This window comes from Panthera leo, chromosome D3 (genome assembly GCF_018350215.1).
Source record: "Panthera leo isolate Ple1 chromosome D3, P.leo_Ple1_pat1.1, whole genome shotgun sequence".
In the NCBI taxonomy this organism is placed as follows: domain Eukaryota; kingdom Metazoa; phylum Chordata; class Mammalia; order Carnivora; family Felidae; genus Panthera; species Panthera leo.
Genome location: NC_056690.1, coordinates 77,377,147 through 77,401,067, shown reverse-complemented (window position 1 = coordinate 77,401,067; position 23,921 = coordinate 77,377,147). Strand labels below are relative to the sequence as shown.

General features: G+C 49.1%; 1 protein-coding gene across 1 annotated transcript in view; it reads right to left on the bottom strand.

Annotated features, from left to right (window-relative positions):
- Nucleotides 1-19,481, bottom strand: part of ZNF532 (zinc finger protein 532) — a 109,939-nt gene extending 90,458 nt beyond the window's left edge. Inside the window, 2 exon segments of the mRNA XM_042910029.1 lie at nucleotides 16,514-16,623; nucleotides 19,237-19,481. The gene's annotated coding sequence lies outside the window, so the exon portion shown is untranslated.
- Nucleotides 19,482-23,921: the final 4,440 nt, after the last annotated feature.

Below are 23,921 nucleotides of genomic sequence, written 5' to 3'. Positions count from 1 at the left end.
GCTGCCTGGGCTGCGTCTCTGCAGAAATCTGGTGTAGGACAATAAAAAGGTGCTCAGGGCAAGGGCTTGCCTAGACAGACACCCACTGAGCTCGGGGCGTGATGAAAGGGAACCTTCAGCTAAGGAGATCACCATGGGAATCTCACTCTCCAGAGGCACACCCACAACCAATAAATTCTTAAAAGTCCAGAAAGAACAAAAAAAACGGCTCTTTTCCTTAGTTTTTTGTCCCAAAGGAAAAAGGGCAAGCATCTTATTTTCTGTATCTGGACAACATGTCATTGATCTTAGGGCACAGGGGCAATGTTGAAAACGTATTAAATCTTCTCAAGTGAGAGGCGAGCATATAAAAATGTCTGGTGCAACAGAACCCTGGAAAACATGTAGATTAGCAGGGAAATGACTGAATCAATTATGGTATGTCCTTTTTAAAAAAATTGTGGTGGCGCACCTGAGAGTCTCGGTCAAGCGTCCAACTCCTGATTTCGGCTCAGGTCGTGATCCCAGGGTCACGGGATTGAGCCCTGCTTCTGGCTCCATGCTGAGCGTGAAGCCTGCTTAAGATTCTCTCTTTCTCCCCCTCTGCCCCTCCCCTAATCACGTGCATGCAAGCTCTCTCTAAAAAAATAAATGAAAATAAATTTTCAAGAAATTGTGCTAAAATAGAGAACATGACATTTACCATCGTAACCATTTTGAAGTGTATAGTTCAATAGTGTTTTTTAATATTTAAGTTTATTTATTTTCATTTCTTTTTATTTATTTTTGAGAGACAAGTGTGAGTGGGGGTGGGGCAGAGACAGAGAGAGGGAGACACAGAATCCCAAGCAGGCTCCAGGCTCTGAATTGTCAACACAGAGCCTGACACGGGGCTCAAACTCACAAACTTTGAGATCACGGCCTGAGCCAAAGTTGGAAGCTTAACCGACTGAGCCACCCAGGCGCCCCTACAATTCAATAGTATGAAGTACATTCACATCATTCATGGTACACCCTTTTTTTAAAATTATTATTATGGAATATTATGCAGTCATTAGAAGTAAGGTAGATATGGAACAATCAAGGTATACTATTTAGTGAGGAAAAAAAAAAATCAGGCCATAAAACAGTATCTATATTACATTAAAATTTTTAAAAAACACAATTTGTAACAAAATTTTAAAAAAACATTGCATTTTACGTTTCTCCATATAGATACGTAAAAGGAACAGAAAGGCTCAGGACACACACCGAACATTCTGACACTTTAATCTAGAGAAGAGCAGGGGATTGGCAGACAGGGCAAGAATATTTTTTTGAAGTTCATCCACCCAGTGTAGGTGTGCATTTTCAAAACCTTGTACCTACAGGGCGGCAGATGAAAGTTCAAGTTTTCTATGAACTTAGGGATAGTCAAAATCATCAATCTTAGCAATTCTGTCAAAGGTACTTTTGTATGAGCCCTATTTCCCCTTGGATTTACCTTCTTTCAACTAAAGGACCTTTGTGCTGGCAATTTACTAATTCATCAATGAGTTCACAGAAATAATGAAAGAGTCTGGGCTAAATCTGTCACCATCAATAAACTTCAGGAAAATTCATTATGGCCTCTGCTTGAAGTGGGTGATTCAAATAGTTTCAGAAGAAAGCAAGAAAAAATATCTAAATCTCTTCACGTGTAGCTGTAAGGTGCTTTCTGAAACATGCCTGATGAATTCCACTATTTCAAACTTGAGAGATCACTTGCCCCTTCACGTGTTAAAACAAAGGATTCCTCGTTCAGCAGTGAAACTCGTAAAAGCTTTGGAAGGTTTCTTTTGGCATTTTATAAATACCACAGTTTTTTGTAGCATCTCTGCACCTCTAGCTCAAAGTACAGATTTTCTAAATTGGAAGGGATATTTCAAGTATACAAAGGAGAACTTCAAAGCAGTTCTCCTTTATCACCTGAATACGCCTTCTAAATTTTCGTACATAAACCCTAAGTCCCGCAACAGAAGACTTTGTCCCTGAAATGCTACAATTAACAGATCTAATTTCTGCGGTTTCTTATTCATTTTACCAGCAATTTTTCTTTTAGTTTGAAGGTACTAAATTTAAAATATTTGCAAACAGGGGCGCCTGGGTGGCTCAGTCGCTTTAGTGTCCGACTTCGGCTCAGCATAATCTCACGGTTCATGGGTTCGAGCCCCGCGTCAGGCCCTGTGCTGGCAGCTCAGAGCCGGAAGCCTGCTTCGGATTCTGTGTCTCCCTCTCTCTTTGCCCCTCCCCCGCTCGCACTCTCCCTCTCTCGGTCTCAAAAATAAACAAACGTTAGAAACCGTGTATTTGCAAACATTTTTGTTTATATTCTTACTACCCAAAGTCTGGAAGTATTGTTCTTGCTAAAAGGTTTTAAGCCCACGGTTCTCAAGTGGGGGAGATTCTGCCCCTTCTCCTCCATCACCACCGCCACCACTAAGGTCTAGCGAGGTCCAGAGACATTCCTGGTCGTCTCAATCTGGCGGGGGCTGAGGAGTGTGCTATGGGTATCAGGAGGCTGCCAAACATCCCACAATACAGGGGAGCCCCGCAACACCACACTGAGCACTAAAGCTGAAAACCCGAAAATAAATAAAATAAAAATGTTTTTAAAGGGGTGGGAGGCGCCTGGGTGGCTCAGTCGGTTAAGTGTCTGACTTCGGCTCAGGTCACGATCTCACGGGTTGTGAGTTCGAGCCCCGTGTCGGGCTCTGTGCTGACAGCTGAGCCCGGAGCCTGCTTCAGATTCGGATTCTGTATCTCCCTCTCTCTCTGCCCCTCCCCTCACTCACATTCTGTGTCTTTCTCTCTCTCAAAAGTAAACATTAAAAGAAAAATTTTTTTTAAGTTGAAAAGCCTTGCTCTCAGTAAACAGATTTTCCCCTGTGACCCTGCCCCCCTCTCACCAAGACCTAATCCTCTTAAATAAATCACCATAAACCTGCCCCCTCCCCCCAACATCATCCACAGGAGACTTCTAGGTGGAGGTGCTGGGGGGCACAGCTCAGGCTCACCCCGACCCTGTTCCTCTCTGCCGACTCAGGAGAGGTGTGCGCAAACAGCTCCCGGGGTCATTATCACAACTGTCCTCGCATTCCAAAGTGATGCCGTCGCCTGAGCATCAAACAATTCTCACCAGACGCCAATTTTGTGTAAAACGTGTTCGGAATTATGAGAGGTACTACTCCATTCTACCTAATACAACTCAGAGCATCCCCCTTAGTTGTCACTCACGGCAGGCCTACTGGCTGCTGACTTTACAAATAAACTCACTCTCCAGTTCTCTTCCCGGAGCAGACGGCAAGCAGAAAAACACAAAGGACAACAACGAGTCACATCATTTCACCGGTCACCATGTTACACTAAAAGGAAGACATCCTTGGAAGCTCTCTCCCCATTCCTCTCAAGGCCCTCCCATTTTTCACCAAGTTCATCAGTGACAACCCAACAGCTTGAAGGATGTTCACCCAGGAAAGTTCCACCAGAGAGAAGGGACTCCACAGCCCCGGAACGCGGGACGTGCCGGGTCAATCGCGTGCGTGCGTGTGCTCAGACACACGCACACGCAGCTTTCTTCTCTCAAGGCTTCCCTGACCCTTCAAGTGCTACTGTGAGCTCCCAGTGCGAATCTCCACTCCGGGGACCCAGGCTTCACGCCGGGGAGCACTAACCCAAAAGTATCAGGAGCCGGAAGCTCTGGGGTGAGACATCGTTGGGACAGGCTTGACACAAGGTAAGAGTAACTGTTCTCCTTGGGGGGTAGTATTAGGAAACAGGAATGCATTCTGGAGTGGAGTGTGAGGGAGACGCTTCCGGCCCATTTTCCTGAACAACCTGTAAGTCGTGTTTCCAGGTAGCTCCTCTCCAGGGGCACCTCCCCACGGACCCAAGATGACTCAGGAAAGAGTATGTAACAAATCTCCAAATATGGAGGAAGAACAATTAAAAAGGCAATTCCAAAGGGGCTCTGCCTTAACTTTAATGCCACAGAAATGATGACAAAAACGCCTGGCCGGTTCTACAATCATGCCCAAAGGAGGCGATTTGTGTTTTAAAATGCACAGGCACAGGGGCACGTGGGTGGCTCGGTCGGTCGAGTGTCCGATTTCAGCTCGGGTCATGATCTCACGTTTGTGAGTTCGAGCCCCGTGTCAGGCTCTGTGCTGACAGCTCAGAGCCTGGAGCCTGCTTCAGATTCTGTATCTCTCTCTCTCCGCCCCCATCCCCTGCTCATGTTCTGCCTCTCTCTGCCTCTCAAAAATAAATAGACGTTAAAAAAAAAAATGTTTAAATGCACAAGCACAAAGTAGGTACGCATATGTATGCTAAAGGAAGAAAAATCAGGAAAGGGAGCAAGGGACCTCTCAACGTTTACCTACGTTCAGTACCCAGAGCCACGATACATCAGTGTCATGGAGAAAGCCAGAAATACCTCACAGATCCAGACAACAGGAGAAATACTGGTTGACCCAGAAGCAGTGGCTCTGAGCCTCAAAGATATTTGAGGCTGCCACCGACTAGCGATAGAAATGACACCTATAAACCACAGTATGTTGTAGCGGTTACGAGCATGGGCTTTGGGGTAAGACAAATCAGAGGGAGTCCTGGCTCTTCCCTTTACAAGCTGCAAGACTCTGAGCGAGTTACTAACCTCTTTAGGCTTCTGTTTCTCAAATGAAAAATGGAAATAACAAGATCCACTTCCTAGGGTTTTTGTGAAAGTCGAATTAAACAATCCAAGTAGGTGCTCACTCCTACGTGGGCTATCTGGAATATAGTAAGTTTTTTTGTTGTTATCGTAACATCAACACCAGGTCAGCGAGACGACTGTAGCACAGAGAAAGCCCTAGAAGAAATGAAGCCACAGCTCTGATGGTCTCAGATAGGTGATGACAACAAGATCAATGCCATCAGAACTCCTAGCAACTCCCTGGGACAGAATGAACATCCTTCAGTGCCTTTTGCAGATGGGATGGCCCGGCAAGGTCTTCTAAGAAGCACAACACATGCAGGACGAGTTTTTCCTATCCTCAGTGGCCTGAAATAAGAGCTCTGTGTAACCAAAGAGGTTAGAGCTAAATGCGAAACTCCAATGGAGGTCAACACTATCCTAAGGCTCAAAATTAGAGGAACAGAAAGAAATGTTTTACACTTCTATGAGTCATCGAAATCAAAACCATTAAGGCCTAATTATTCTTACTCAAGTGCTAAACTATGTGTTTAATCTCTCCCAAAATTAACATTGGCCCAATAAGCCAGACTTGCCTTTTGCCAAACAGATATGTACCTATGAGGGGCCCCAAACATGCATATCCATACACACACACACACACACACACACACAACTACCTAGGCGGGGCCTCAAGTATACATCTATGTACCCATGAGACCCTAAACATGAGGCTTGAACAAATGCTCCAGCCATTTGGCCAAATTTCCCCCCTCCAGGATCTCAGTCCAGTGCATTACTGGACAATCGGCATCCACTCACTACGCATTTAAGGGAGCAAACGCTAAAAAGCTAAACATGTTTTTTTTTGTGATTTTGAGTAAATAGAAAATGGAGAAAAGATTCCATCTCTACACTCAAAAGAGCTCATACCGAGAGTAAAGGGTGTAGAATTGGGGTCAGAAAGATCCAGGCAGGAATGCCAACTCCCAACAACTTAGCCTTGACACGTGTGTTCATCTCTCGGAGCCTCAGGTTTCTCAGGCATAAAACAGGATGAGACCACCCTCTTGTCAGGCGGCAGACCCCTCGGGGGTGCTTCACGAGCCCAGTGAAAACTATCACCCTTCTGGGGTCAGCAGTAACCCCGCCCTCTTAGTCACAGCTGATTAGACCAGGACCAGCCAGACCGTGGTCTTGAGAACCAGAAGCTGGACTGAGGAATTCAGCTGACGTTACTAGCAGTCTAGAGGAAGGACGTGGAAACAGGGGCTGTGGGACAGCCACGCGGGCCAAGTGCGCCAGAAAGAGTCCGCGGTTCTACCAAGGGAGAGGCGCAAGGAGACAGCCGAAGACACGCGGCCCCGCAAAGGACACAGCGAACTGTGTGCAGGGAGATGGAGTTACTCCTGGCAGCAGCCACGGCCGTATGATCAGCTCCTCTTCTGCCGGTGTTAGTTTGAAAAGCTAGGTCTTGATCACGTGTCCCGTGAAGTCACGCAAACTCCAAACGATCTTGTGTCGTAACGCCTGCCCGTGTGACTCTTACGCTGTCAGGAGCTACTGCTTCTCCCGGTCCCTACTCCCAACGCCAGCCACCTGAGCAACGAGGGTCCTCACTCGCCACAGCACATGAAGGCTGCCAGGCGAAGCTGGCTCCGACTCAGGTATCCGGCGATCGCTAGCACTGGTGGCTCACACCGCCCTCGCTCGTTCACCTGCTCGCTCACCCCACAACCTTCCCGTGGGCCTCTCCTGGGGGCACGCGCATCATTCCCACCATCGCCTGTCGCCGCGGTCCTGGACCTGAAGTACCCACTTGTTCCACGTCGTCATAGTCTGCTCGTTCGTGCCCGCCCGCCAGACTCGTGACCATCCGCCTTTGCTATGCCTTCTGACATCCTCCGGGTGTCCTTCCACCTAGCCTCGGGCTCCTAACTTCCCCCGATACCTGGTGTGCTCCAGTAAGGCTCTGAACTCACCCCCAACTCAGACGAACTTCCTCAGTGCCAACCCCTTTCTCCAGGGCTGGCCCCACGGCCTTGCCCGTCCCGAACACCCAGCCTTGTTGCTCTCCCCCTGGCCCCACCCCACTCCCCTTCCAGCAATCTGTGACTCCTCAACAGCCACTCACAGGCCAGGCAGACGCTCCCACACCAGGCACAGGATTCTGCACCAAACAGGGAATTGACAGATTTAGCCAACCATTACAAATCCTACCCAGTGTGCCAGATTTATATGCCCTAGAACTCAGAGTCCACATGTGCAGTAAGATCTAAAATTCAACTAGGATGTCTGTGAAATGGAGCTTTCTTACAGAGACGCGGGGACGGTAAACTCTCTCATGTAACAGACATCGCTCTATCATTTGCTGATTTCATCAACACGCGTTCCCAAATTTAAAAAATACATGAAAGTTTCGCACAGCTCTCAGAGTTCAAAACACGTAATACACCGAACTCCTTCCTGAAACTCAATTTCTTGTTTGGCCGAAGACCAAGCCCTTCCCCAACACCTCCCGGATCCAAGGACTCCCCAGTGGCTGTCTTCATGATGTGCTGGAGAAGCGGGTGGGGTTCATTAGCCGGTCTTCCAGCACCTCTCTGTGAGGTGGGCTCACGGGGACTCCCATTCACAAGTCACCTCGATCCCTCGTCGGCCGTGGAGGCTGACACTGTGGCCGGCCAACAGCTCTGAGTCCTCCCCTGTCTTCAGATCCTGACTCCCTGAACCAAACACGGCAGTCTCTCTCAAGTGTGGATTTAAGGCCGGACGGTCTCCCTCACAAGGACTTAAAACGGATACCCCTGCCACATATCTCAGTATTAAAATTACCTTCTGTGTTATCAGACTACAGGTGCCAAAGTGGTCAAGACGATAAAGGAGGAGTGACGCAGTGATGTAGGAACAGGCATAAACTGCTCTGGTCAGATCGCGTGCACACAGAAACCAGCGTTTGGGCCAGTCTCGGCACCTACGGGCAAAACCCAGTTCTGACACCCATCTGCACTCACCGGCATCACATGCAAAGCCGCAGGGGGAGCCCCCGCAGAGTCAGGCAGCATCAGATCACTCTGGAAGCTGAGGAAGCAGGTCCGAAACCAAGGGAAGCAGTGCAGACCTGTGCTACTCAAAGTGTGGTCCGGGGACCAGCAGACCACCATGACCTGTGAGCGTGTCAGCCATGCAGAATCTCGTCCCCCACCAGCCCTACGAATCACTACCTGCATTATCCAACGAATCCCCACGTGGCTGGCACGAAAATCAAAGTGTGCGAAATGCTATCTGGACAGGAAGGGCGCCCCGGACCAGGCATGGGACTCTGGGCGGGAGGCACAAGACACCAGCACCAAGCAGGAGCCGGTATTTGGAAAAGGCAGCATGATTTCAAAACCAGCTCGTCCCGGGTCCGAATCCAGGGTCAGCCGCCCGCTAGTGGTGCTACCCGGGACCATTCACTTCACCTCTGTTGGAGCTCATGGGGGGGTGTTAATTATACTTCACAGGGGACGACAAGTATCTAGCATCTAGCACGTGGCAGATTTGCGATCAACGCTGCCTTTCCATCCTGAAGCACACACCTGCCTGGCACGGCTGTCTGGATCCTGTGATGCAGAGGGATAAATGAGGAACTCCCGGGAGAGAAAAGAGGTCCAACCCAGGGGAGCACGGGTTTCCCTAACAAGGAGACATCACATCATTCTCACGCTCTCTTTTTCAACCAAGAGGGGAACTCAACGTCAGTGAATATGAACACCTCAGGGCACCAGAGAAAGTTCACTGCTAAATTAATTTAGATGTCCATCCAACATTCCAGACCAGCCCTGTCCCCACATACGTAGTTTTAAATCTTCTAGTAGTCACATTGGGGAAAAAAAAAAAAAAAGGGCGAAGGGAGGGTAAACAAATCTTAAGTTCATCCTTTTGATAACTTTAATTTAGTAACAGTTTGTATTCCACCAAAAACGGCATCATTTCAACATGTAATCAACATAAAAAGGCATTAATGAAATATTTTACGTCCCTTTTGTAGACGCCTTCAAACCCTGCTGCGTATCCCACGCCTACAGCTCACCTCGTGAAGACCAGCCACCTTGCAAACTCAGCGGCCGGATGTGGCTAGTGCCCACCCTACTGACAGAGAAGTTTTAGCCAACAGAACGTCATTCACGGATTCCTCGGATCCCTTCTCCACTCAGTCTTCCATCACTACCAAATCCCCACGTGCGAGTTCATGAGTATCCGGCCACTGCCGAGCAAACCCGGGAAGCAGAGGGACATGGGAAAAGACAGAACAGGGGCTGTGGCTAACCTGCCGTACTTTCACAGTCATGGTTTTTGGTTTTTTTAACTCTGGTTAACGTAAATGACATCACCTAGACTATGGCCAGCACGGACTAGAGTGGATTCGTCTGGAAGCAGAGACAAAGTATGAGACGATAACCGCAAAATTCATCCAACGTTTTCCAACCACAAATGAACGCACGGCCAAGTGGGACCAAGGATGCCACCCTCCTGCCTACATGTCGCCCACTTTATGCCAATTTGGGCAGATGTAACTGAAGACCTTACAGACAAGGCAAGAGACGCTCACTGTGTATTTTCCCGGGGGAAAAAAAAATCTACTTAAAAACGAAGTAAAAGGTAGGACAGGAGAAACAATACCCTCTAAGATGAGAAAAGAATGTCAGGGCAAAGGCCCTGCCCCTAAACCAGGGACACTCAGGAACACAGAACGGCTAAGGTTTTAGGGAGGACTTACCACATTCCCGGCTCTCTGCTAAGCACTTTATACACATTTACTCTTCATAACGACCTTCAAGAAAAGTATGGCCTAGGATCTAAGGAACTTGCTCAAGGTCCCACGGCCAGTTGGTGGCAGAACGCAAGCTTATATCACCGAAGGCTGGGCAAACAGGTGTCTGTCACTGCGAGCCAGGCAAAGGCAACTGAAAATCTCCATGCACTGAGGCCCCACGCTTCACCACAACACTAGGCACGATCGCTTCTCAAACTAGAGACCTCAAACTACCTCTCCCACTCTCGCCACGTTAAATCAGCAGAACAGTTGAAAACCAGCTTCCCGATGAGTCCCTGTGTGGTTCACGTGACATATGAACTGTAAATACGCACTGGTTCTTACACCACCAAACACATAATAAACACTGGACGGCAGAGAGACGGTGATGACGCATCCTGCCTTGGACCAGGAGGTCAGAGTGCTGGGTTCTAGTTCTACCTACCTACTGACCACCCTCCCTCCCCATTTGGGCTCCCTGTAGAAGAAAATGAGAAGACAAGTATAAATATCTATCTCCAGCTAGGGAATCTTCAAAACCAAACCAAAACAAAACAAAACAAAACAAAACACAGGACTCTGAATTTTCTAACTTAGTAAGTTTTTCAACAATCCAATTACGATTCAGTCCCTAGAAAGAATCTGTTCCTCACAAACAAATGATCAAAATCGATACCCATTACGAGACCCATGAGTCAGCCTCTGGAAAGCAAGAGTTTGTGTCCCACAAAGAAAAGGCTGGGCTGAGAAAACCTTCAAGAACAACAACACCTTGATTTTATCTTTAGGCCTCTGTAAACCCTGCAAGATGTCCGGAATCTCCAATTGTGTAAAGTTGTACGAATATCTAACTGGAAACAATACAAAACCTGCATTTTTAGCAACCATCAACTAACTACAGGTTACTTAGTGGGGAATACATGGGACAGCTACAAAGGCCACTCTTGAGTTTGTCTAAAAATTACTTATTTCAGTCTCCAGATTTAGATCACGTAGAATTTGCTCTCCCTGTCTCCTTCTAAAAGAGGAAAAATTCAGAACTTCCTGTCTGCACAAGACGATTCAAAGAATTCTTTTAACTAACTGTGTTTACCTCTTATTGAAACAAAAGATTTTTCTCAGCACAACTTTCAACTTAAGTCCATCCTTTTCAAAGAATAAATAAAAACAAAAACAAAACCATCTCTGTTCCTCTTCCCTTCCAATTTGTATCCTCACCCTACAGTGCCCAGTAAAAAACATAACCTTTTCAAGCCGCTATTTCTCACACTGCCTCTACTGTACAGATTCTCCTCTCTCTGTGATGAATGAAGTCAGGAAAACAGGGATAATTACAAGGGAGACTTGTATTCCCATTACCTTCTCGCCTCGGCCGTCATCAACTGCCGCCTCTAATGTGAACCTTATCAGTGCCTTTACTGTCCAGCGCCTACCTGTGCCCGCTCTCAGGCCCTTCCTCCCAGCTTCCACACCCCTAAACCCTTTCCATGGTTTCCTCATGCCTACCAATCCTGCCGCCCCAAAGCAGAACAGCCTAGTGGCGAGGAGCAGGCTTCAAATTGTGTCGCTACGATCATTTATGAACTGGCAGGCCTTGGCCAGGGTCTCTGTGTCACTGTCCCACCTGCACCACGGGGAAAAAAAGAACGCGGCTCATCTCGCTGCTTCGGTACTGCATGGGCAACCAATGGAAAGGATCACCAGACAAGCTACGGTGTCCGCAGGGGTCGGCCGCTAATACCGCTTCCTGCCTCTCTGGAAAGGTCTTGCCCTCCAAGTTTCCAAAGCACGCATCTTACCTTCTTCAGCCCCACCTCCTTTAAGGCCTTGACTATGTAAACCATCACCTTACGGAACCCCAAACGCAACCTTTTCTTTACGTCTTTCTTCTTCTATCGTCTCTGTTCCACGCCAATCCCTCTCGGTCTAGACCTCCAACCCAAACAGATCCAGGCAGCAAAGGGCACCTCCCACGGCCAACTCAACCCAAACTTGAACTCCCTGTATCACATCCACCTTCCAAATCCATTCTGCCTTCTGAATGCAGTGTCTCACAGACAACCACCACCAGCAGCAAGTAACCTCAAGGAGCAACCTCGGCCCTCTCCTCCGCTCCTTCCTCTCCACCACCCCGACCGCTACCCCACCCACCACGGCTCCATCCCAACATGGTGCCTTAGATCAAGCCCTCTTCTCTCCTAGATGTGCTGCCGTGGTCCCCTCATTTGACCTCCCTGCCTCCAGCCTCCAGAGCTTCCAGAACCTCCGTTCCGTCCTGAGATAACTGCCTCGGGACCTCTGTCATTAAAAGTGAAGGCTTTCTGCTTCTACTGCCTAAAGTCCCCGGTCAAATGGTCTGTGTGGAATGACCTTCAGAAGTTGGGCCCCTGCCTGCCTCCTCACTTCACCTCCTGCTCTCCCACACCCACCCCTACTCTCCCATCCCCGCTCACAACACCAGGCTCGCTCAGCGCCTTTCCACAGGCTGCTCCATCAGACTCCCGTGCTGTTCCCCCAGTCTCTGCCCGCTTGCCATACCCACTCGGTCCTCTCCCAGCACAGAAGCCACCTCTGCAAGGGCTCCTCCCTCTCCACGCCGGGCACTAGGTGGCTCATTCACATTCCTATCATAGTATCTGCAGGCTACTTCCCACTAGAGGTTTCTCTCTGGATTCCTTTTCCCTTGGTACTCCCAGGGCCTAGCACAACATCTGGTGCTTACTAAACATTCGGTATCTGTAAAATGGCGGAAATAATCCCCAAAGTAACATCACTTCCCACTTCTCGGGCTCTCCTCTGTCTCAGCACCACAGCCTTGGTCTGTTCATTCTGTACAATCCTGAACGCTATTTTATCCTCCAAGAAATTTTTTAAAGTATGAAAAAGCTGGGGGCGCCTGGGGGGGCTCAGTTAAGTTGAGCTTCCGACTTCCGCTCAGGTCATGATCTCGCAGTTCGTGAGTTTGAGCCCCACATCAGGCTCCTCGCGGATGGTGCGGAACCTGCTTGGGATTCTCTCTCTCTCTCCCTCCCTCTCTCTCTCAAAATAAATAAATAAAAATTTTAGAAAAAGGAGTCTGCTCCCCAAATCTCCCTACTGCATTGCCCAGATCTTGCTTAAGTCTTTTCACTTCCTTAAAAGGCATGAAAGCTGGATAATAATTACAGATGTTAAAACAACACCCGTATTTTGGCAGTCAAAAAAAAAAAAAAATCAGGACAAACTATCATTCGTAATACGTTGGTTACGTAACTCAGAGTTCAACAAAGATCTCTGGTACCACTTTCCAGGATTCCGAGTGTTGTTGTTCCGTGTCTTACTGAACCTGAAGACCCATGTGAAGGTTAAACTGCCAAATGTTTCTGAGGAGATTAAAAATAATTGCTGTAGGAAATAAAGGATATTTTACCACTCGCAGCTTTTTTGTTTCCACTTTTGGCTAACTCCAATTAGTTCTGGGTTGTAAAGTATGTCATCCACGTTCGTGAGTGGTCTATTACTGTCTTCACCTCTCGTGTGTCTTCAGATAATGCTTGCCACAATCTCTTGCTTGGGAAGTCTTAACTGTCGCTAACGAGGCCAGATCTCTCTCTCCCACGAGCTAGGAAGAAGTGCTGAATGTATTTTCATTCGAACTTCTAATCCTTGCGTACTCACCATTCGACCCAGCCACCCCACGACCCCAAAGTCTTCAGGGAGGAGACATAAAGACTGACGTTCAGACAAAAGCCTGCATGCAAATGTTTGCAGCAGCCTTATCCACAAGCACCCACAACTGGAAATAACCCTGACGTCCCGCAGCCAGAGAACGGATCAACTGTGATAGGCCCACATAGCCGTGTCCAGGTTGGCAACAGAAAAGTAGCCAAGTATGGAGATACACCACAGCATGGATGGCTCTCAAATGCACTTTGCTAAGTGAACGAAGCCGTCCGTGTGGCATTCGAGGGACGGAACACATCAGCGGCTGGCAGGGGTGGGGGTGGGGGTGGGAAGGATCGGTCTACCAACGTCCAGCAGGAGGAAAGTTTCGGGGGTGATGGAACCAGTCCCTGAGCCTGCTGGTGGCAGATACACAGCGCTATATGCTTGTGCCAAAACCCGTACAACTATTCGCCACGGGGTAAATTTCGCCGGATGTAAATTTAAAAGTTCTAAAAAGTTAATTATTTAACCACGGCTTGGTTAAAGATTATATATAATCAACACAAAGGTGTGGATGTCCTTAATGTTTACCCTGGATGTGGTCACCGTATTGTAGTGATTAGGAAGAGATATCAGGGGAATGAGGAGAGGGCCACCCCAAATTGCCCCCAGATACTTTCGGTTTCTCTTGTATTGGCAACCGTCCCGAGGTCCCCACATCAGGGCAACCTCTGCCCCAGCTGGGAACCAGCTAGATGGGAGTTCTAGCAAGGCTGTGAGGAAGGTTATTCGAAACCAACAGAAGACGGACCCCAGGATGCATTTCAAGGGAAGAAATAAAGGAGGACAGGAGACACAACTCTGAAAATTCTAACTCCTCCCAGTCAAGGGGATACACAGAAAATTCCATGTACAGGTTGGCTCCCTTCGTCCCGTAACCCCTTTTTTAAAAAGGAGTCAAAGTGCGTGGGGGCAGGGAATCTCTTTGGGAGAAAAGAGGGGCGAAAGAGAGAGAAGCGAGCCTCTTCTCCTGGACCATGAGGCTGGGGGGCCCTAAAAGCCCCCACTCTGATGTTTCTTAACATAGAAAAACTAATTCGAAGGAAGCAAATGACCAAAATGAAGCTTCAACCACCCCGTGACACTTTCTTTCCAGAGTACCCTCATCAGCCCACACATTCCTCCTCCAGAGGGGATGGCCGTCGTGTCAACCCTGGAGACGGCCGCAGGCAATCCCGACCAGGCTCCAGGTGTGGCTGCCCGCTTGGTGACCGCGGCAGCGAGGGCACAGGCCCGGCCCCCAGCGTGGGGGCCCCCAGTGTAGGTGCCACCCTGTTCCCTCCTGCCTCTTCCAGGAAAGAAGAGTGCTGTCTGCTCATTCTCCGCACTCATATTCACGTTCGCGAGAGCCCAGAAAACTCTGTTCCTCTCCGCGGAGACCTGGGCCTGCTACATTGTTATACCTCAGCCAGAGATCGCCACCTGAGACAAACCTCAGTCCATAGATGAGCCCCTGATTGCTGGCTTGGAGAACCAGCTCTCCAGGCTTAAACAGCACTTGCAGCTGGAAAGACTGGCCTAAATGCAAAACAAATGCGATTTTCCAGGAGCCTTGGGGGGGGGGGGGGGGGGAGGGGGGGCAGGGAAAGGAGGAGTCACAAAGCTCAAAACCGCGGAGAGAGTCAACCAGAACATTCTGCGACATGCAGTGCCCTACAAAAAAAAGGGCTCTCCCACATACTATCCGGAAACGGCCACTGCGAGGAGAGGAGGAGACGGCTGTCCAAGTGAAATAAAAAAAAAAATCACGGACTTTCTAAAGACAGGAGTGAGGGCCTAAATTATAAAACAGCTGATTGTATTAAGCTAATTAAGGTTTATCATGTTAGCCATCTGAGTTTTAGTTGGCACCAGAAAGGCAGGAACAGCATATCATGCAACGTGGATTGCGATCTGCTTCGCAAGCAGATTTCCACCACGCTCAGACACAGGACCTCTGGCAGTCGAAAAAGATGTCGGGTTGAAAACCAATTTTAGCACAGTGATTTGTGAAGAATTCTGTTCCATCGTGTGAGCTATTTACCGGGATACCAGTCCGAGATTACACGTATCTTTATTAAGCACTACACCGCGCATCTGAGCTAACCATGCCCCTCGTTTTCCCTTTCGCCGGTTTTCTCACACCCTGGAGGCTCTGCGATCACATGAAAAAATTCCTAACAATAAAAAACCCTTGCGTGCTTGACACCCTTCACTGCAGATATTCTGCCCACCCACTGCCAGCACACAACTTCCCGATCTTCGGAGATCCTCAGCATTTCAGAAAAGGCGCTCTTCTGCTGAAATGGGAGAGGCACAAGATCCCCTCTTCAAAGTAGGGGAGAAATTTATTTCCAATCCTGCCTTCCGCGAGCACCTCTTGACTGTACTTCTCCCAAACCAGAAGACAGAACTCCTTCTATCTGTTGCTGACATCGTACTGGAGAGGATTCTGGAGCTGCTGGTGTTTCTGTGTGGGGCAGTTGTAGTCTTTTCACAAGGAACCCCAAGGCAAAAACGTTCAGGGTTCCCCCGGAAGCGCTCACTGTCTTTGTTCTTCATCTTGCTACCCTCGTTCCTGCCTTCTCCCCTCTGCTACTCTCAAACCTCTGGTTTTGGGGGTGCCTTAAAATGCCAGCTCGATTCTCACTGCACGCTCTTCAGGCATCAGACATTTTCTACCAGCCACTGCTTATAAAGCTTGGAGTTAACAGGCATCTTTTCACAGATGAAGCCAGACCAGCCGGTTTCCTCCTGGTACTGCATTAGCATTCCACATTAAAATGTATGCCACAAATAATCCAATGGCAAACTCACCGTCCACAGCCCCCAAAATCAATAAAAGCCACTTGACTCGGAGTGAAAAACCTTTCAGGTTAACACAGAGCTCAAGGTAAAAGGAAGGTGATGAATGAACAAAAGGCAAATCTACCTTCAGACTCTTCAAATCCTAAAAAGGAGGCGAGGCTGCCTCGATTTGGCCAAGTCCTTCCTTTTTTTTTTTTTTTTTTTTTTGTCCTCGACGGGATCACGCTATATGTGTGCTGCTTTAGTCTTTATGCAAAACAGTGCATTCTCCACAAGGCCCTGATGCCTACCATTCTCTAAACTTGCTTCTTTTCCAGGCCTGCCTCTTCTAAAGGACTACCCGCATGCGAGTTAATGAAGTCATTCTGATTTGGTCTGGAGAGCAATACCATCATAAAGTCACTCTAATCCCATTACACTTGGATAACATTAAGAGTATTTCTTCTCCACTCTGAACCCCAAATTCTCTCCAGGGTACCAATCCACTGTCAGTCTGTCTCGGAATGGATCCTCAGATAAACACTTAAATTCATGCTCAAAATATCGTATCTCACCTTGTGAACCTTGACCTTTTGGAAAGACTTTGGCCCAATGTTCAGTTACTGTCACACGGTTGCATTCTCTGCAAATATGAAAGGGTTAAAAGCAGCCCCAGTCAACAGGCCTACAAGGAAAAAAAAGACAGCATGTATGCCTTACAGCATCACTGGAACGCATTTATGCTCATTTCCTAGAACAATATTGTTACCTTTTGGCCTTCATAATAGTCAGAAGTACCCCCAACACCCTTCAGTAGCCTCTAAAAGGAAAAGCACAAAACAGAACATTCCCTGCAAGAGAGAAACAAAAAAAAAAAACAAACAAAAAACAAAAACAAAAAAAAAGGCATGCAAAGTAGCATTCTCCAGCAACAAACAAAACTACCATTACAAACCCATCAGTTCATTTTGGTTTTGTTTTGTTAAAAACACAGAGAAAGAGAGAGAGAGAGAGAGAGAGAGAGAGACTGCATACACCAAGAGTCCCCACCCTAGCAAGGCACATTTTTTCTTTAATAAGGGTCATAAATCTCAGCTCCTTGTCCATCCCCTAAGCAAAAGCAAAAGGCAGGAAAAGCCCAAGTTAATCTCAGACCTTGCAAACCTGCACCTTTTCTCCCATCTTCTCTGCACAGAATCTTTTAGGGCTCCATTAGTCACATACCAGTGCTGTGTGGTGTCTAAGTGTGCATTCACATACTGTGTTGGGATGGTACCTTCCTGCAAGGTCCTCTGCTTTTGGCTGCCATGAAGGGAGGAAGCTGCTATCCCACTGTAGTAGCTCAGTGACTGCATTGTGTTCAGGAGCTGATCTGCCTCAAACCAGTTTCAGCCGGTTCTGGTCACCCTACATAAAAAAGCTATGGCAACCCTCCCTGAGTTGCCAACAAGTCCCTGAAAATCATCAGCACGGAGGGGATCTCGCTGGGGGTTGCTCTTCCCTTTTAGGTCTTCGTGAGGAGGGGAAGGTCATCGTGTGTCCCCCCACCGCCGCACAAGCACACAGCCTTGGAAATGCTCGCCTCACAAGCACCCCAGAGCCCCTCGGGGCCCATCCCCCCGGCCCCTCCACCCCAAAGCCCACCGCAGACACTGTTTCCCCCTCCTTCTCCTTCCCCCACTTACCTCCCACAACCTGGCTCACATCTTTGTGTACCTGTGTGTCAGTGTGTGTTCTCTGTGTTGGTGGCTGACAAAGAGCCCCCAAGAAAGCAATCTATGTGTGCCTCCTCACACTGGATGCGTCGGCTGCAGGAGCGGCCTCGGCCTCCTAGCAGAGTGGTGCTGGCTTGTTGACCAGGCTCCTCTCTGCCTGTCACCCCCACCCCACCCAGCCCCCTCCTCCCGTCCCTCTCCTCTCTCTCCCAGCCCTGTCACCACCACCACCACCACCACCAGCCGCCCCCCCAGTCTCCTCCTCCTCCAACCTTCTCTTCTTTCAAGCACCTGGGGGGAGAAGTCCAAATCCCTTCACCTCGGGGTAGGAAACTAGGGATGCCTGGGGTGGGGGTGGGGGGGGCGAGTCAAGGGGCAGTGAGAAAGAGGGGCACAGCGGCCTTTCAGGAATCCTCCGTGAGCCGCCAGCGCTGGAGGAGGGGGTGGGGGGGAAGGAGCGGGCTCCTGCGCTCACGTGGCCCCCCTCTCTGAACCTGTGGGGCCTAGCGAAACCGGCTCGTCCTCGGCCCCCCCAAGGAGGCTGGCGGGGCGCGAAGGCCGCCCCGTCCCCAAGGCCAGGGTGGGACAGGCCACTGCAGTCAGGCCAAGGGGCCTGAGCCTCACGCGCTCGCCCCGGCCCGCAGGGGTGGGCACGAGGGGCCGGCGCGCCCGCCTCTCCCCGCAGCCCACCCGCGCGCCCCGTCCTGCGCTGCCCTCGCCCCCTCGCTCGCCCCCCGCCGCCCCTCGCCGCCCCCCGCCCCGCGGGCGCACACCCACCCCCTTCCCGGGGTTGGCCTTCGCAGCGGTCAAGCCCGGGCGTCTGGGCCGCAGCTCGGATGACCTTTGTTCAGCGCGGCGCCGCCGGCTGCTGCTGCTGTGGCTGCTGCTGCTGTCGTCGTAGCGGCGGCGGCGGCGGCGGCTTCCATGTTACGGGCGTGTCATCCGCATTCCCGCTGCCGGGGTCTGTGTGTGCGTGTGCGGTGGAGCGGCCTCGCCGCCGCCGCCGCCGCTGCCGCCGCCTCCCGGGCTGCCGGCTCCCGCGCCCCCCGGGCCGCCCCGCCGCTGCCGCCGCCGCCGCCGCCGCCGCCGCCGCCGCGGCCTCGCCGTGCGCCCGGCCCGGGCCCCGCGCCTCCCCGGGCGGCGCGCTCTAGGCCGCGCGGCGGCGGCGGCGGCGGCGGCGGGGCGGCCCGCCACGCCGGGGCCTACGGCTGGGGGTACGGGCCCGGCGGCGGCGGCGGCCCGAGCGGCGAGCGAACAAAAGGGAGCGCGGCAGAGGGGGAGGGGGCGGCCGGTGGGGGAAGGGAGGATTCGGGGAGAAGGGAGGCGAGAGCGCGAAGCCCCGCAGCCGGGCGGGCGCGGACGCCCGGCCGGCGCCGACTCCGCGGCTGCGAGAGGAGCCCCGCCGACCTGCCAAGTCTCGCCCATACGGGGCCGCCGGGCTGCAGCTTCGCCCCGGAGAGCGGGGTGGTGGTGCCGAGGGGCTGGAGGGAGGGCTGCTGGGGGTTGTTGGGTTTTTTTTTTTTTTTCCAACGACATTTCGGGCTCTCACCCAGTCCTTGCCGTGGCCCCAAGCCGCAACTTACTCGAGTGGAAGGAAGCAAGGCCTCGCCAAAGATGGTTGAAAAAGACCGTGAGCCTCTACCCAGGATCTTGACGCCAAGGTGGTGTTTTGTTCTCCTCGCAATGGTGGCAAATAAGTAAGAAGAGGGCACGCTATCTTCAGATAAAGGAAATCTGAAATTCTCCCTGGAGGTGGAAGAAGGGGCTCTCCTCTGTCTAGTTAGTGGTTTGGAGCCCTTTTCGCCTTAAACTGAGCCACAAAAGAATGGAAGACACCCCCTGGGGTGGGGAGAAAGCCCTGGTGTAAAAGACACACGTTTTGCTTTCAGAGAAAAAGCCACTGGGGCCAGATTGAAACATGGCATGTTCAGTTCTTGCAGGATTTTTTTTTTTTTTTTAACTGGGGGAATGATACTGAGTAAACAAGATGTAATAGGTAGGTCTTTAAATTCAAGAAGGGAGATGGTGTACAAATATAGCCAGCACATACTGTACATACAGCAGGTGGCCATAGCCTCGAGAACGCAAAAAGATACATGTTATAAACCCCGTGCAGCCCACAGAGGTGTGTATAATCGTGAATACAAACGAGAAGGAGACAATACATTACCAACACACGAGGTAGGCTATTTTATCCAGCCCCGGGTCCTGGGTCCTACCTCTTTCACAGACGTGCGCTCAGTTGAAAGGTTTTTTTTAAAAGGAGAAAGAAACCCCACGTCAACCTAATTATGCTAACCCAGGAACCAGGACAAAAATGGAAGGATCTGAAAAACATGTCACCATAAGCCCTTTAAAAAGGCTCACTTGCGTGTGAACGGCCGGGCCGGACTCTAAAGATAACCAATATTATTCCAGTGGCCGTGCAGACTCCCCAGCAGGGGAAGACGTTTCGGTGTATTTTATTTTAAATTAGATTAATTGGTTAATATTTGCAAAGTAGGCTGAAAAGTCGTTGGGTTTTGTTTTTTTTGTTGTTGTCGTTTGTTTTTTTTTCCTTTAAATCTCAGTATGCCTCTCCTTTGCATTAACTTCCATTGAGGAAGCCATTGTTCTCTATTATGGAGACACTATGATGTAAATTGCAAGTAGCATTTTTGCTATTTAAGACTTTTCATGTAAATGAACCGAATGATTATCTCACGGAAGAGTCGTTGGTCTTTCAAACAGCAAATTGTTGGGAGTTGCACATAAATTGGCACACGTATTTACACATGGCTCGAAAGACCCAGGCAATCTGCACGTTTTGTCACATTCCTCAGTGTTACAGGATGATGAAATTGAAACACCCATCTTCTTTGAGCCTGAAAACGATGCCAGTGCTCTGTGGGTTGAGTTTCAACTTTACCTGGGCTTGATTTCATCTGAAAGGAGGCCTTTTTTTCTTCGCCCAAAGGTGGGCCTCTATTAGTATGCACGTAAAAAACATTCCATGCATTGAAAAGTATACAAGGACCTACTTATCTGAAATCTTGACACAATACACCCATTACGGTATATGAAATTGCATAATACACATATCCAAGTGAGTTGGGTTTCCTAGATTTGGAATCTTTGTTTACTTAAAACACTCTTGCCCCTCCCCCACTCCTTCTCTTAAAAGAGTAGAAAGCACATCACAGCAGTGTTTGAATGGTTTACAAGAATTGTGTTACCAAAACTAAAGTCTCCACGTCTTATTTTTATCATAAAGAGTCGTCAGTGGTACAACTGCCTCGTGGCTTCCTAATGCCAAATACTCTTTGAGCAGAGCTTTTTACAAAGCCCAGCGTTTTGGTCAAGCTCGCTGGAGGAAATTAGGTTGAAAGCACAATTCATCACTTGCACAAACGGCAACAGATAACATTGCATCTGCTTTTAAAAACCATAAACAACCAAAAATAAGAAATAAGAATTTCCTGCAAATGATCTCAGTTCTATTTTTACAAAGAGGATTTCAGAGAATCCCTCTTGCCAGGTAGACCAATAGTTAAAAGCAAAGCGCCCATCCTAGCCCATTCTATAAAATTATTGAAATTCACAGCAGAAAAAAAAAAAACAAAACCCACACATTTTAGTGTGAGTTTTTCAAAAATGACACTACCCTCTTCCAAAACGTCAACACAAAGGTTCATTCTGTTGTCCCACGTACGTAAGGCTATCTTGGGCACCATTCTGCTTTGCGCAACAGTTTAGAAGAAGCAACTGGACCGCACGAATGAAATAAACTATTATTTGAGTACTGTAGATAAGAAAGAACAAAGAAATCATATTAGTCTTATGCCAAATAGAAACTAAAGGAATTCCAAATCCTTTGGGATTTTGTTTGTTGCTGCTTTTATTTCTAACTCTCAGTGTCTTAGCGTTTCCTCCAATCAGTGTATTGCAGAATCCCAGCTTTTTTTTTCTTTTAATCCTTTTGTGGTTTGAAACCGGCTTTGCAAGTGCGTATAGATACCAGTCTACACATAATACTCTACCTCCAAATTCCACCATGAATTCGGAAATTCCTTTGTTAGACAGAGCACACAAAAGGTGTGTTCCTTGAGGATAAGGAGACAAAAAAACGAGAAGCAAAACCTCTTCTTTATCTCACCGCCAAAAGGCCTCGCAAACCGCTCCTAACCCGACAACCTCCTGACCTGAGCTACGCATTTTTTAGCTCAAAACTAAGGCAGGCCGGGGCGATTATAGAGCTTAGTATGTTACATTTGCTTTTAGAGAAATGATCACACTATTCCACACTAGCATTCTAGTTTCAAGATCCGTAGCTGAGTGGCCAGCAAGGAAAAGTCATCTTTTTAACATCTAAATATTGATAGAATCAGGATGTTTTTTTGTATTTTCCAAAAACATACCCTTGAAAGAAACCATAATCAGATTTAAATTATGATTAGCCTACCAGAAAGAGACTGAGGGGAAGTCTGGGAAAGGATTCCCCTTATCCTTTGTTAGTGATTTTATAAATAGATTGTCTGTAGCAAAGCCGCATACCCTTTCCTGACCCTTGGTTTGGAAATGCCTTCCACTCAGAGACCTGAATGTGGGGGGAAGGGAGATGTCTGTCTGTTCAAAGATAACCGAAGCATATTCAAAATTGTTTAAGTTTATTTGAGCAAAAATTAATTCAAATTGGGCCGTGCCAGACCGGAAGTGGTTAGAAGCGCTCCGCCCACAAGAGCCCAGGGAAAGACCCAGAAGGTGCAGGGACAAAGAAAGGAAATTATTCGATTGGCTACAGCTTAAAGCCCAATTGGCTGTTTGTGACGGGTTGCCCTTAGCTTTTCCATTATGTAACCTTGCGTATTTACAGGCTGAGATTTGGGTTTGCCTACGTTTGGGTTGGCCACCATGTCATTCCAGCCACCTCAGTCCAATGGACTCCTGGTTTAATTAATTTAACCGTCCAAAGTTGGGCATTATGTAGGAGGCCCCTAGATATTTGAACGACTTCCTGAGTCCTGGCTACTAGACAGAACCACTGATGTTTATCTCCTACTGTCGCTGTAGGCCTAAGTGCTGGAAAGCCAGCCTTGCCCAAGGAAAGAGAAGGGCAAAGTGTTGTGTTATGAACTCTAGAGAATCAAAGAAGAGGCAGAAGTGTGGAGTTTGGCACACCAGCAAAGAATCGTCTTCAGGAACGATGGGCCAAAGGGCAAGGCCTGCGGAGAATTTTGTAAGATTTCCTAACCCTTTATAACTTTTACATTAGGTCTGAGGTTCTTTGAAAGGGACTGGTATTTGGGCTTCTTTTCACTTCTCTAAGCCCAAGATGAGGGAGGGAAAGCTGAAAGGTGTCTGAGAAAAGGAAAAGCAATCAGGGCTCATCTGTTAAGGAGGAGAAGGGAGCAGACAGGAAATAGGGACTTCGTTCTACCGGAGAAGAATTGCTCCCCTGCAGTACAAGGGCTCCCTAAGCGCCGTGAATCTTCATCTTCCCCTCTGCCCACACCACCCCCACATCCCCACCAGTTAGCACAATGCCTTGTACATCCCACAGTTGAAGTTAACTAGTCCCTGGGATGCCTGACTGTCCGGGCATGCAGCTCTCGATCTCGGGGTCGTGAGTTTGAGCCCCATGTCGGGCATAGAGGGAAGGAAAGAAGGAGCGAAGGAATTAACTAGTTATTTGTGAACTAAGGAATGGATAATAAGTTCATCAGGCGCCTAAAAGTAAACATGCCCCAAAGCAAATGTAAGAGCTTTTGCCAGAATAGTGGATACTATAGTCTGCTTCCTCCAGCAGAACTCCCCCCAACCCCCCCCCCCCCCCCCCCCCCCCCCCCCCCCCCCCCGGCTGCTGACCACTCAGAGCTCAGTCCCTCCCGGCAGACTGCTTTGGAACTGTCTCACCTAAGTTTATTGCCCCCCTACCAGCTAGCAAGCAACCAATGTCTGGCTGATGTAGAGATACAAAGCCTTAGCCCTCTTGCCTTAATTTGGGCTAATTCTAAGGAGCCACCCAGTTCCAGAGCATCCTGTGCATTAGCTGAGGCCTTGGTCCCCATAGCACTGTGGCTACCTCTCATTCCACCTAATCCTGCCTTCCTCATGCCCTCACATATGTAACTCCAGAGATTTTCCAGAGCCTGGTTCCAGGAGACTCAGCCCCAGACACCCCCCAGACCAGACCCAACTCCCCATTGACTCCACTCTCTGGTGGCACCAATCCCCCTCCTCTGCTCCATCACTGTGTGCTGTGGATTCGGCCTCCCACATGTCTGTTCAT